An 11,886-nucleotide genomic window follows, 5' to 3' on the forward strand; every position below is an offset into this window, starting at 1 on the left:
CACAACACACACACACACACACACACACACACATACTGATGTCATCTGACTTAGGGGACGGTGGGGCAGGTTGGGCCGTGGGGCAGGTTGAGTCAGCCCTACAAAATGCTCAAAGACGTAATATTTCTTCCGTTTTCTTTCCGTTGCTTGTTTTTGAATAACCGGAACTTTTGTTGGCGCGAAATTTGACCGGTGCAACGCGTGTGGATCAACGCAGTCTGGAATACGCCTCTCGTTTCGACAACGTAAGTAAATTTTTGGCTCCTTGAAACTTTTTGAACTGATTTAGTGACTGTTCATCGTTGATATTGTTAGTTGTGACTTGTTGTTCAGAAATTAAGCAGCTATTTCTTCACAGTAGCTTAAATTGTCAGCTGCTTGTCAATGATGAGCAGCGATTGAAACTTCGAAAGTACACATGGTGGGGTAGGTTGGGTGGGGCAGGTTGGGCCACTGTATCCACTCCTCACACTGACTGTCAGTTCAGCCAAACAGTAGGCATAATGATATTTTGTGGCATCGATCATTCAGGCACTGCATCATTCAATATCATAACTGCAAACACTGCATTGCATTGATTTTCTTTTCAGGTATGATTTATAGTAATTTTTACAGTATGTCAGCTGATACAAATAATTCTTTTTTTTAAATGCCCGCCTTCTATGGATGTTAAAAAACTATTATGATGTACTTTAATTTAAATTGAAATAACATAATTGTTTAGTGTTGATTTTGAAACAATTTCACATCAATATTCTATCTATCCAAACATATGTTTGCAGTTATTGACCTAACCTGCCCCAAGGTGTGACCCAACCTGCCCCAAAGTGGGGCAGGTTGGGTCAGCTGCAGTTGGTGTCTTTAACTGTTAATTACTCAAAGAAAATGACGTAAAAATGTACCTTTTTATATTTAGTCAAGTTTTGACTAAATATTTTAACATCGAGGGGGAATCGAAACGAGGGTCGTGGTGTATGTGTGTGTGTATGTGTGTGTGTGTGTGTGTGTGTGTGTGTGCGTGCGTGCGTGCGTGTAGAGCAATTCAGACCAAACTACTCGACCGATCTTTATGAAATTTGCCATGAGAGTTCCTGGGTATGATATCCCCATACGTTTTTTTCATTTTTTTGATAAATGTCTTTGATGACGTCATATCCGGCTTTTCGTGAAAGTTGAGGCGGCACTGTCACGCCCTCATTTTTCAACCAAATTGGTTGAAATTTTGGTCAAGTACTCTTCGACGAAGCCCGGGGTTCGGTATTGCATTTCAGCTTGGTGGCTTAAAAATTAATTAATGACTTTGGTCATTAAAAATCTGAAAATTGTAAAAAAAAAAATAAAAATTATAAAACGATCCAAATTTACGTTTATCTTATTCTCCATCATTTGCTGATTCCAAAAACATATAAACATGTTATATTCGGATTAAAAACAAGCTCTGAAAATTAAATATATAAAAATTATTATCAAAATTTTTTTTTCGAAATCAATTTAAAAAACACTTTCATCTTATTCCTTGTCGGTTCCTGATTCCAAAAATATATAGATATGATATGTTTGGATTAAAAACACGCTCAGAAAGTTAAAACGAAGAGAGGTACAGAAAAGCGTGCTATGCAGCATAGCGTAACCACTACCCCGCTCTTCTTGTCAATTTCACTGCCTATGCCGTGAGCGGTGGACCACGAGTATACGGTCTTGCTGCGTTGCATTGCGTTCAGTTTCATTCTGTGAGTTCGACAGCTACTTGACTAAATATTGTATTTTCGCCTTACGCGACTTGTTCTTTATTATTAAGTTCTTGAATGATTAAAGTTTATTTTGAACTATTTATATTGTGTTTTTTTCTTCCTGTATTTGAACTACGAGACGAAAGCCAAAAAGTGTCCCAACCTGCCCCACCGTCCCCTACTTGGTATCACAAAAGGTGCTGCCTTGCCGGTTTTTGCTGAAAAATAACTCCGAGACAATTAGATTCAATGAATACAATGATACAAGTAACCGGCAAGTCATAAATCCAAGAAGGTGTGGGGACCGACACAAAATAGGCTGGTTGTGGGGTCCGTCACAGAGAAATTAGGTCGAAAGTGGGGTCCGACACAGAAAGTGGGGACCGACACAATGAATTATGGGAACCGTCACGCCTACGTCACAAAAGTGTGGGGGGACCGAACACAGCCAATTTCACTGACTACTTTTGTTGTTTTTATTATTTCGGCTGTTTGGATGGCCCTACAATCTTGAAACTTGGGCTGTCTGCTACAGACATGTTGAACTTTTTGCTGGACCACGGACAGTTCCAAGCAGGCATTTTTTGGTAGGATATTTCTTGCCGATGCTACGAATTATGCAGTTTTGCAGTAAAGTGGAAGGCATTCTACCTAATAACGGCTAAAATATCAAAAACCTTCAATCCAACAGCACCTAGGCATGTAGTGTAAACACTCACAGATCTAACAAGACCATTCTCAGAGAGCAACATTGCGTAATACTACCATAAATGGATGTTTTGTCCGCGAATTTTGGCGTGTGGGAACCGAGTGGGAACCGAACACAAAGGGTCAGGGCACCGAACACAAAGCGTAGGGGAACCGTCACAGTGTCACCGGTGTGATGACGTCATATCCGGCTTTTTGTAAAAGTTGAGGCGGCACTGTCACACCCTCATTTTTCAATCAAATTGATTGAAATTTTGGCCAAGCAATCTTCGACGAAGGCCGGACTTCGGTATTGCATTTCAGCTTGGTGGCTTAAAAATTAATTGATGACTTTGGTCATTAAAAATCTGAAAATTGTAAAAAAAAACATTTTTTTATAAAACGATCCAAATTTACGTTCATCTTATTTTTCATCATTTTCTGATTCCAAAAACATATAAATATGTTATATTTGGATTAAAAACAAGCTCTGAAAATTAAAATAATTAAACATTATGATCAAAATTAAATTTTCGAAATCAATTTAAAAACACATTCATCTTATGCCTTGTCGGTTCCTGATTCCAAAAACATATAGATATGATATGTTTGGATTAAAAACACGCTCAGAAAGTTAAAACGAAGAGAGGTACAGTAAAGCGTGCTATGAAGCACAGCGCAACCGCTACCGCGCCAAACAGGCTCATCACTTTCACTGCCTTTTGCACTAGCGGCGGACTACGTTCAATTTCATTCTGTGAGTTCCACAGCTTGACTAAATGTAGTAATTTCGCCTTGCGCGACTTGTTATATATGTATGTACAAACATGTGACAACCTGCGTGCTCTCTGTGTTGAATGGCCATTTCTTGATGAATGCATTTCTACAGGAACACTGGTGGCAATCTGTGAAATTCATCAATAACTAATCGTCAATCTGTACAGGAAGCAGTCGGGATGTGTGCTAGTCATTCTCGCTTCACTCATTCTTTGTCTTATCGGTTAAAACATCATTGACTCGATGTGTGTTTGCTGTCAAAGAGGAACATTGAGAGAAAAAGAAACAACAATACGAGTTATAGATGAGAAACAAGGTGATCCTTGCGTCCTTTTAGTCATCGTCTGTCAACATCACAGACATAAATATCCTTATTTGTCAAATGTCTATCCTTGGAATTGCTCATGCAATCCGCTGATTTCCCAATCATTGCTTCCACTTGAAGAAAATGGACACATCTCTCTTTCCTTCTCGAGACAACCGTCCGCTGGGTCAAGTCAGCAATAATTCAATAACTTGGTCATCTCTTGCGAAGAATGAGCAGGGCAAATCACAAATGCAGATCACTGATTGCGCGTTCCTTGCTTCTACTTGTCAAAGATTGACTTCGGGGTAACGACAAATTGCAATTGCAGACCTTAACTGCTTGTGTGATGCCCGTGTCCACTTGTTGAAAATTGAATGAACAGCAAGAGCAAACCACAAAAGATTACTGATTGTGCGATCTTTGCTTCCACTTGAGGAAGATGGACTGTAGAACCAATTCTATCACGCACCACCATCCCTAACCAGGCTGCCATTGGAACTGTTGTGGTTGACTCAGAGAAAAGCCTCAAATACATTGGGCGAAGTCAACTTTGTTAATTTGACTTTGGGCTCATTAAAAGATCGCCTTTAGGTGAAACGTACGTAATAACTTACATAAAATCAAAGAGACAGAGAGAGAGAGAGAGAGAGAGAGAGAGAGAGAGAGAGAGAGAGAGAGAGAGAGAGAGAGAGAGAGAGAGAGAGAGAGAGAGAGAGAGAGAGAGAGAGCGAGAGAGAGGGAGAGAGAAAGAGAGGGAGAGAGAGAGAGAGAGAGAGAGAGAGAGAGAGAGAGAGAGAGAGAGCAATGCCATACCAAACGCTGTCTACAAAAAATCAGCGTTTATTTGATCGTCGCATCGGAATCGCTCTGCATCCATCCTTCTTTGCTTCAGGATAAAGTGAGACCAACAGACAAACGATTCCAAGGCCGCATCCCAAACTTGGTCAAGAAGGGCCTTAGATTTCTCATTCGATATTCTGTATATTGAACACCCGCCCCCTGGGGTCAAGTTGTCTGACGCAAAGCAAAAGAGGTTTTCAGTCAAAGAAAAAGTCTTTGATTGCTCAACCATTGCTCCGAATAGCCCCGAATCCTCATTCTTCGGCTTCAAACTCTTTCATTCGCTCTTTGAGCGTCAACAGCAAGCGAGAGAAAAAAGCAATCTGGTGCCCTGAGTTACCACCCCTGCCTCCCAATTACCCCCAGCAAGTCCTAATCTTGGCCAAATTCCAGGCATTCTGGCGAAATCGGCGCTGTTATCTGATCAGTGGTTGAGAGGAGAGCGGTGTTGAGCGCCCAGGGAAGCCTGAGGAACTTGTGTTCTCAGTCGTCGAGAACACAGACCGCAGACCGCTTTGTAGTGCACTCACATGTTCATGTAACGGGAACGGCAGGATGGATCGGCCCAGTTCGTTTCGTGTTCGTATCCGGGTCCAGTCCAGGTTCGGTACATGAGGGTCAAGACTCATTTCGTCCGCCTGTGAAATCAAATCAGAGGGTTAAATCGTTTGTTCATTTCAATGCCGCTTGCTCTCTCTTTGGTGCCCATGCAGAGTTTGGTTCCAAATATGTTTAATTTAGGCCTACAAAAAAAATAGGTGTGGTTACGGTAACCCGACCTACCCTATTTTTAGGGGCCGACCCTATAACTTTTTATTACATTAATTTGTTAAAAAACAAACAAAAAAAACGAGTGCAGAAAACGCAGTGGAAGCGAAAGCGCTCGAGTCGCACACTTATTTCCCTGTCAAGTAGGTTTAATTTGTACACATTAGAAAAAAAAGTTAAAAAAAAAAAGTGATTGCCTACCTTCCTACCCTATTTTTTATATTTAGTCAAGATTTGACTAAATATTTTAACATCGAGGGGGAATCGAAACGAGGGTCGTGGTGTATGTGCGTGTGTGCGTGTGTGTGTGGTGTGTGTAGAGCGATTCAGACTAAACTACTGGACCGCTCTTTATGAAATTTGACATGAGAGTTCCTGGGTATGAAATCCCCGAACGTTTTTTTTCATTTTTTTGATAAATGTCTTTGATGACGTCATATCCGGCTTTTCGTGAAAGTTGAGGCGGCACTGTCACGCCCTCATTTTTCAACCAAATTGGTTGAAATTTTGGTCAAGTAATCTTCGACGAAGCCCGGACTTCGGTATTGCATTTCAGCTTGGTGGCTTAAAAATTAATTAATGACTTTGGTCATTAAAAATCTGAAAATTGTAAAAAAAAAATAAAAATTTATAAAACGATCCAAATTTACGTTCATCTTATTCTCCATCATTATCTGATTCCAAAAACATATAAATATGTTATATTTGGATTAAAAACAAGCTCTGAAAATTAAATATATAAAAATTATTATCAAAATTAAATTGTCGAAATCAATTTAAAAACACTTTCATCTTATTCCTTGTCGGTTCCTGATTCCAAAAACATATAGATATGATATGTTTGGATTATAAACACGCTCAGAAAGTTAAAACAAAGAGAGGTACAGAAAAGCGTGCTATCCTTCTTAGCGCAACTACCCCGCTCTTCTTGTCAATTTCACTGCCTTTGCCATGAGCGGTGGACTGACGATGCTACGAGTATACGGTCTTGCTGAAAAATGGCATTGCGTTCAGTTTCATTCTGTGAGTTCGACAGCTACTTGACTAAATATTGTATTTTCGCCTTACGCGACTTGTTTTTGGCTATGTTACCTTAACCACACCTATTTTTTTTTGGGGGGGGCTTACCGTTGTTGTTTACATTCAGAGCGCTCACTTGCCTTTGTTTCTTAGAACATGCATGTAGAATCAAGTGGTTTCTTTTTTCAAAAGTATACTCTTGCTGAGGACTAGTAGGTCCAAGAATGATGGTGTGGTGTCTTAAATCACGTGATCATTTTGTTGTCTGCTGTACGTGTAATTAACAGGATAGCATGGACTGCTATAGCGGCACGTCGTTTTGTGCTCGTTTCTGGGTTTAGAAAGTTCGTCACATTAGGTAACAAAGTATTTTCTCTTGCCTGTAGAAACGTGCCCAAGTTGCCACTACGTCAGTAAAGTTTGCTAAAAAGGTTCAATACTAATGTTGTGTTGTCTAAAACCTTTCAGTTTTTATCCCAAGAATTCATAAAAGAAGGGCACTTCAGTCTGGATGTAGCAGTTTGAATTACACAAGGTCTAAAACGTACGCTGCCTTTCTGTAGCTTTTGAAATAACAACAGTACAAACTTGACTTGTTACATACAGTCTAAATATCTGGGCTTTTGTGGCTTAATTGTCTTGGAAAACCCCAGTGCGTAGACAAAGTTTTTGTTCTGACGAAAAAAGGTCTTCCACGTATACTACAGGAAGCAGAATCAAGATACCAATCCTTTTGTTTCTCACTCCCCCTCCCCCCCCCCCCTCCCCTCCCATTCTGTCCAACCGTTCCTTCCACCCTCAACCCCCCCCCCCCCAAAAAAAAAAAAAAAAAGTACACTCCAAAAAACGTACACGCATACATATTTAATCCAGCTACACCACATTCAGGGACTTTCCCTCCACCCTGCCGGGAGAACCTGTTGCAAAAGGGAGATAACCCCAGGGAAGCGCAAGGTGGCTCCAGAAAACCGGAAGTTTGGAAAACATGGAATGGCAAAGAAAGAATGCAATCCAAGAGAGCCCACTGAGCGCTGACGGTCGATATAAACAAAGGCGGACCAGTGGGGTGTCAGACAACCAACAAACTTTTCATGGAGGTCTCTTCTGCTTGAAAAACAACTGATGGCGCCCTTTGTACCCAGAATTCCTTGCCGCACAGAAGCATCGTGTCCAGGGGAGATAAGAATGATCTTCTGGTTTGATCGACCGAGACCACAGTTTTGTCTCCCCGAGAGCGCATGTTCCGAATCGTGGCAAAGTCACGTACAGGATTTGTTTTTCTATTTGTTTGGGTTTTGCGGTGGCTTCGTGTGTGTTTTGCGGCAGCGAGGAGCTTGTGTGTGTGTGTGTGTGTGTGTGTGTGTGTGTGTGTGTGTGTGTGTGTGTGTGTGTGTGTGTGTGTCTGTCTGTGTCTGTGTCTTGTGTTTGTGTGTGTGTGTGTGTGTGTGGTAAATGGTGTTTCTGTTGAGAGAGAGAGAGAGAGAGAGAGAGAGAGACAGACAGACAGACAGACAGACAGACAGACAGACAGACAGACAGACAGACAACCAGACAGACAGAGAGACAGGAGAGTTTACCTGATTTACAGCGCTGCGTCGTAACCTATATCACTGCGTGCTTTGTTTTTCCATCTTGCTATATACTAATGCTATGGAAACAAACACGCTGCCAAAACCAATAAGCGTGTATCCAAAGACAATGGTCACCCAATAACGTACTCAGAAACCCCCGTCCTACGCGACCCCCAGCTCCCACTATCCCTAACCCCGTTCTCTTCCTATACTACCCCTCCTCGGACTTTTACCTGTGATCTTCCATCATCTTACCACTCTCCCTGCCTGTTTATAGGCACATTTTAGGACTACCTGTGATTTTCTATTATCCTTCCCACGCTCCCTGCCTGTATATAGGTAAGTAGTCTTTTTTAGGACTACCTGTGATTTTCTATTATCCTTCCCACACTCCCTGCCTGGAGGTACAGTCTTTCTGGGACTTTTACCTGTGATCTTCTATCCATTTCCCATTCTCCCTGCTTTCACTGAGATACAGTATTTCTCGGACTGTTATATGTGATGTTCCATTATCCTTCCCATTCTCCCTGCTTAAATGTATTAGCTGTCTTTCTCGGACGTACACCTCTACGGTGGTCTTTATTTACCCATCCAAGTTTCCAGGCTTCTTAAAAGTACAGTCTGTCTTGTGTAAGCGGCCAAGGACATCACAGCAAATCTGTCTATGCTTTTACACGGACCAAAAGCGTCCTTTGAATTGGTCACTTACAAAAAGCAACGGTCTCATTGTTTTCTTAGCACAGTGGAAATGTATTTGAGGCTTTTTTCGATTCCATAACACAGAAATGTGTCAATTGTATAACATTAGTGCGAGTACAGTTTGTTCTGTGTGTGTGTGTGTGTGTGTGTGCATGTGTGTGTGTGTGTGTGTGTGTGTGACGGTGTGTGTGTGTGTGTGTGTGTGTGTGTGCGGTGTGTGCGGTGTGTGTGTCTGTTTGTCTGCCTGTCTCTCTGTCCGTGTTAAAAGACAGAAACGTGCCCCCCCCCCCCCCCCAATGGAACTGTACTCTTTGTTTTTACATATCACACTGTCAACCGGCAATCGCGTATATATATATACTGGGCTGCCCCCCCCCTTGACATGTTGGCGCATTGTCAATGTGTCTGTCAAGATCCAGTCGAAATAACAGCGTTGGTCAAGTTACTCACGTGCTTGGGTTGATTTGTTTTGTCTTCCCTCTGACATAAAGACATTCCAACGTCCGAAGATGTTTATCCTCTGTGTGGCAGCCGACGGGTTTCTGTCATCAGGACGTCAGTGTGCAGGCGGATAGGCGACCATGCACGCAAAAATGCACGCTGCTTGCACAAAAGATTAAACGGATGTAGCCTACGTGGTAGAATATGTCAGTTGCTTGTACGCATGAGCGCAGCCGGACACAGACAGACAGACACTGACGCCGCACGAACGCACAGCGCCCACATTCAGAGAGAGAGAGAGAGAGAGAGAGAGAGAGAGAGAGAGAGAGAGAGAGAGAGAGACAGAGACAGAGACAGACACAGACAGACAGACAGACAGACAGACAGACAGACAAACAGAGACAGACAGAACCAGAGCCAGAGACAGAGTTGGATAATATTTGATGAGGGGTTTTCTTTTCTTGCGTTCTGTTTATTACGTTCTGAGAAGATTCAATTTCCCCAACCTTGGAGCCAACTTCCCGTCTACGTGCGTGTGTATGTGTGTGTGTGTGTTCAACATCTTGCTTGCACCCTATGACCTCTGCCATCATTCCATATCCTAGTTTTCTACTGTTTCCTTCCACATGTCATCTTCTTCCTTTGTGTCCAGCTGGTCAAGGTCTGTGTGCCTGTGCTCCTGACCTTGAAATCGCCTCCTCCCTTTCTTTCTTTCCTTGTGTAGATCTTCGCTGTTTGTGTATTTTTGAGTTTTTTCTTCTCTCGTTTTTGTGTTGAAATTTGTGTTCCATTGACCATGAGGGAGCTTTCTCGAAAAATAGTCGCACTCTCTGCACTCAGCTCTGACGTCACTGTGAGCATATGACACACAATTCTGAAGCGTGGCTCCTGCACCGAATGACCTTTTGTCTCTACACGAGGCTACTCCCCCGTCGCCACCCCCTCCCCCATGAGTCCACTGACTTTACCTGAACACAGTTTCTCCCTTGAAATGTCGTTAAAACGCCGCTTTTATGGCCTTCTAGCTTCATTTATCTGTTTGCCTGCCCGCCTTGCGGCTTCATTCGTCTGTTTGTTGTCCACTCACCTTCGGCGTAGAACCTCGCATTTGTATTGTGTGGCACAGCAAATGTTGGCCTTCCCGGAACAAGGACAAGACTGGAAGAAGGGGGAAGGGACATAACTCGCGAGCATAGCAACGAGCAGACGATTCCACTGCAGAGGTTATGGAGGAGCAAAGGGGCATAATCGTCGATTGGTTTCGACAGAAAGGTTGGAAATGCCTGGGCTGCATTCAGAAGAAGAAAAAAAACATTTGAAGGAATGATAATTTCCGAGGGATTTCTACGTCTTTGGCAACACTAGCGCAAGGGAAAGCACACACCTAAACTGTTTAGAGAACAAACCGGGGTCCAGTGTTGTGAGTTTCGAGAAATGTTAGCGGTTTGCAGCTGTTGACATTACACGCATTTTGTGAAGTCCGAACTCCGAGGAACTTGTTTCAATTTCTCTTTGCTGCGTAACCCTTGTGTTTGATGCACGGAAGGGCAATAATGCGGAACTTGAGGAAGAAGGAAAGGGAGATTACCAAAAGGGTCATTGAACGGGCGAAAGAGGGCTTTTCACAAGAGCATTTTTTGACCAGGTTTGCAGGATGTGACGACTACAAACTCGAACGGCAAATAATCTGTGTAATCTTGGATGAAAGAAATCCCATTTTGGGATAACAGATTGAATCTTGTGACGCATTTCTCCAAACCTGTCCGAGTATTGATGACGTTGACTGGTCATATCCGCACCGAAGGACCTCACAATGCCCTTGCCATTTTCTGTTGTCATTAGCTTGTCGTTGCATTTCCAAATATCGAAAAGCTCGCTTTCGCTCGCATTTCAATATTTGAAAAAGCAACTCGTGTAAATCTGATACGATACAGTAAGCCATGCACTATTCTCTACGTATGTGATTTAAATCTTAAATGAACAGTTAAATAAGTAAGCAATGACCAACAGTGACATCCGGTATCAAGCACTGTCTCTGTCTGTCTGTCTGTATTTCTGGGGGTGGGCCCGCTATTGCGCGGGCCGCTATTGCGCGGGGCCGCTATTGCGCGAATCTTTAGGGTTAGGGTTAGGGTTAAGGTTAGGGTTAGGGTTAGATTCGCGCAATAGCGGCCCCGCGCAATAGCGGCCCCGCGCAATAGCGGCCCAGCCCCGTATTTCTGTCTGTCTGTCACTCGCTCTCCCTCTCCCCCCCCCCCTCTCTCTCTCTCTCTCTCTCTCTCTCTCTCTCTCTCTCTCTCTCTCTCTCTCTCTCTCTCTCTCTCTCTCTCTCTCTCTCTCTCTCTCTCCCTTTAACCGCGTTTTACACGCCCATATTTAAGGCTTGTAATGTATAAAGGGTTCTTTTTATTGCTCTTGTGTGAATAAGGATACTAGTGTTATACGTAGTATTATAAGCCAGCATTGGTAATTACAGGGTTTATGCGGGCGTCTTGCTTCAATTTGTTATAATTATAGCAGAACATCCGTACGCAAAAGATTTTGCGCTAAATAGAGTGGGGTTTCGATTTTACATTTGTAAGTAGTGTTGACTCTTTTGGAAGAAATGATGTGTGAAAAAAACGATCTACACAGACAGACAGACAGACAGACAGACACGCCAGCACACACACACACACACACACACACACACACACACACACACACACACACACACACACACACACACACACAGACACACACAAACACACACACACATACACACACACACACACATGCAGAAGCAAGCAAACAACTAAAGTAAGTTACAAGAGAAATGGGTAAATTAGGTTCTTAACAGCGAAAAGAGAATGCAGGCACTGCCAAGTATCCCCTACCACAAAAAAACGCACAGCTACTGCAAGTATAATCCTATATAGGACACCCCATCCCGACCCCCGCACACACACTTTTGTTTCAAGGATACGATTCAATTACACAACTCCTTAGTCGTCAACTACGCTACCGTCTACCATCAAAGTCTACACAAAACCATAAAGATGGCACA

At 42.9% G+C, this 11,886-nt stretch overlaps 1 long non-coding RNA gene across 1 annotated transcript; it reads right to left on the bottom strand.

Annotated features, from left to right (window-relative positions):
- Positions 1–4,871: 4,871 nt before the first annotated feature.
- LOC138963284 (uncharacterized) lies at positions 4,872–9,044 on the bottom strand. The gene is made up of 2 exons (XR_011454784.1): positions 8,850–9,044; positions 4,872–4,979 (listed from the first exon to the last, which is right to left on the bottom strand). It is a non-coding gene; the product is annotated as an uncharacterized lncRNA (long non-coding RNA).
- Between the last annotated feature and the right edge of the window lie 2,842 nt (positions 9,045–11,886).

The sequence above is a fragment of the Littorina saxatilis genome, linkage group LG1 (assembly GCF_037325665.1).
Source record: "Littorina saxatilis isolate snail1 linkage group LG1, US_GU_Lsax_2.0, whole genome shotgun sequence".
Taxonomy (NCBI): Eukaryota; Metazoa; Mollusca; class Gastropoda; order Littorinimorpha; family Littorinidae; genus Littorina; species Littorina saxatilis.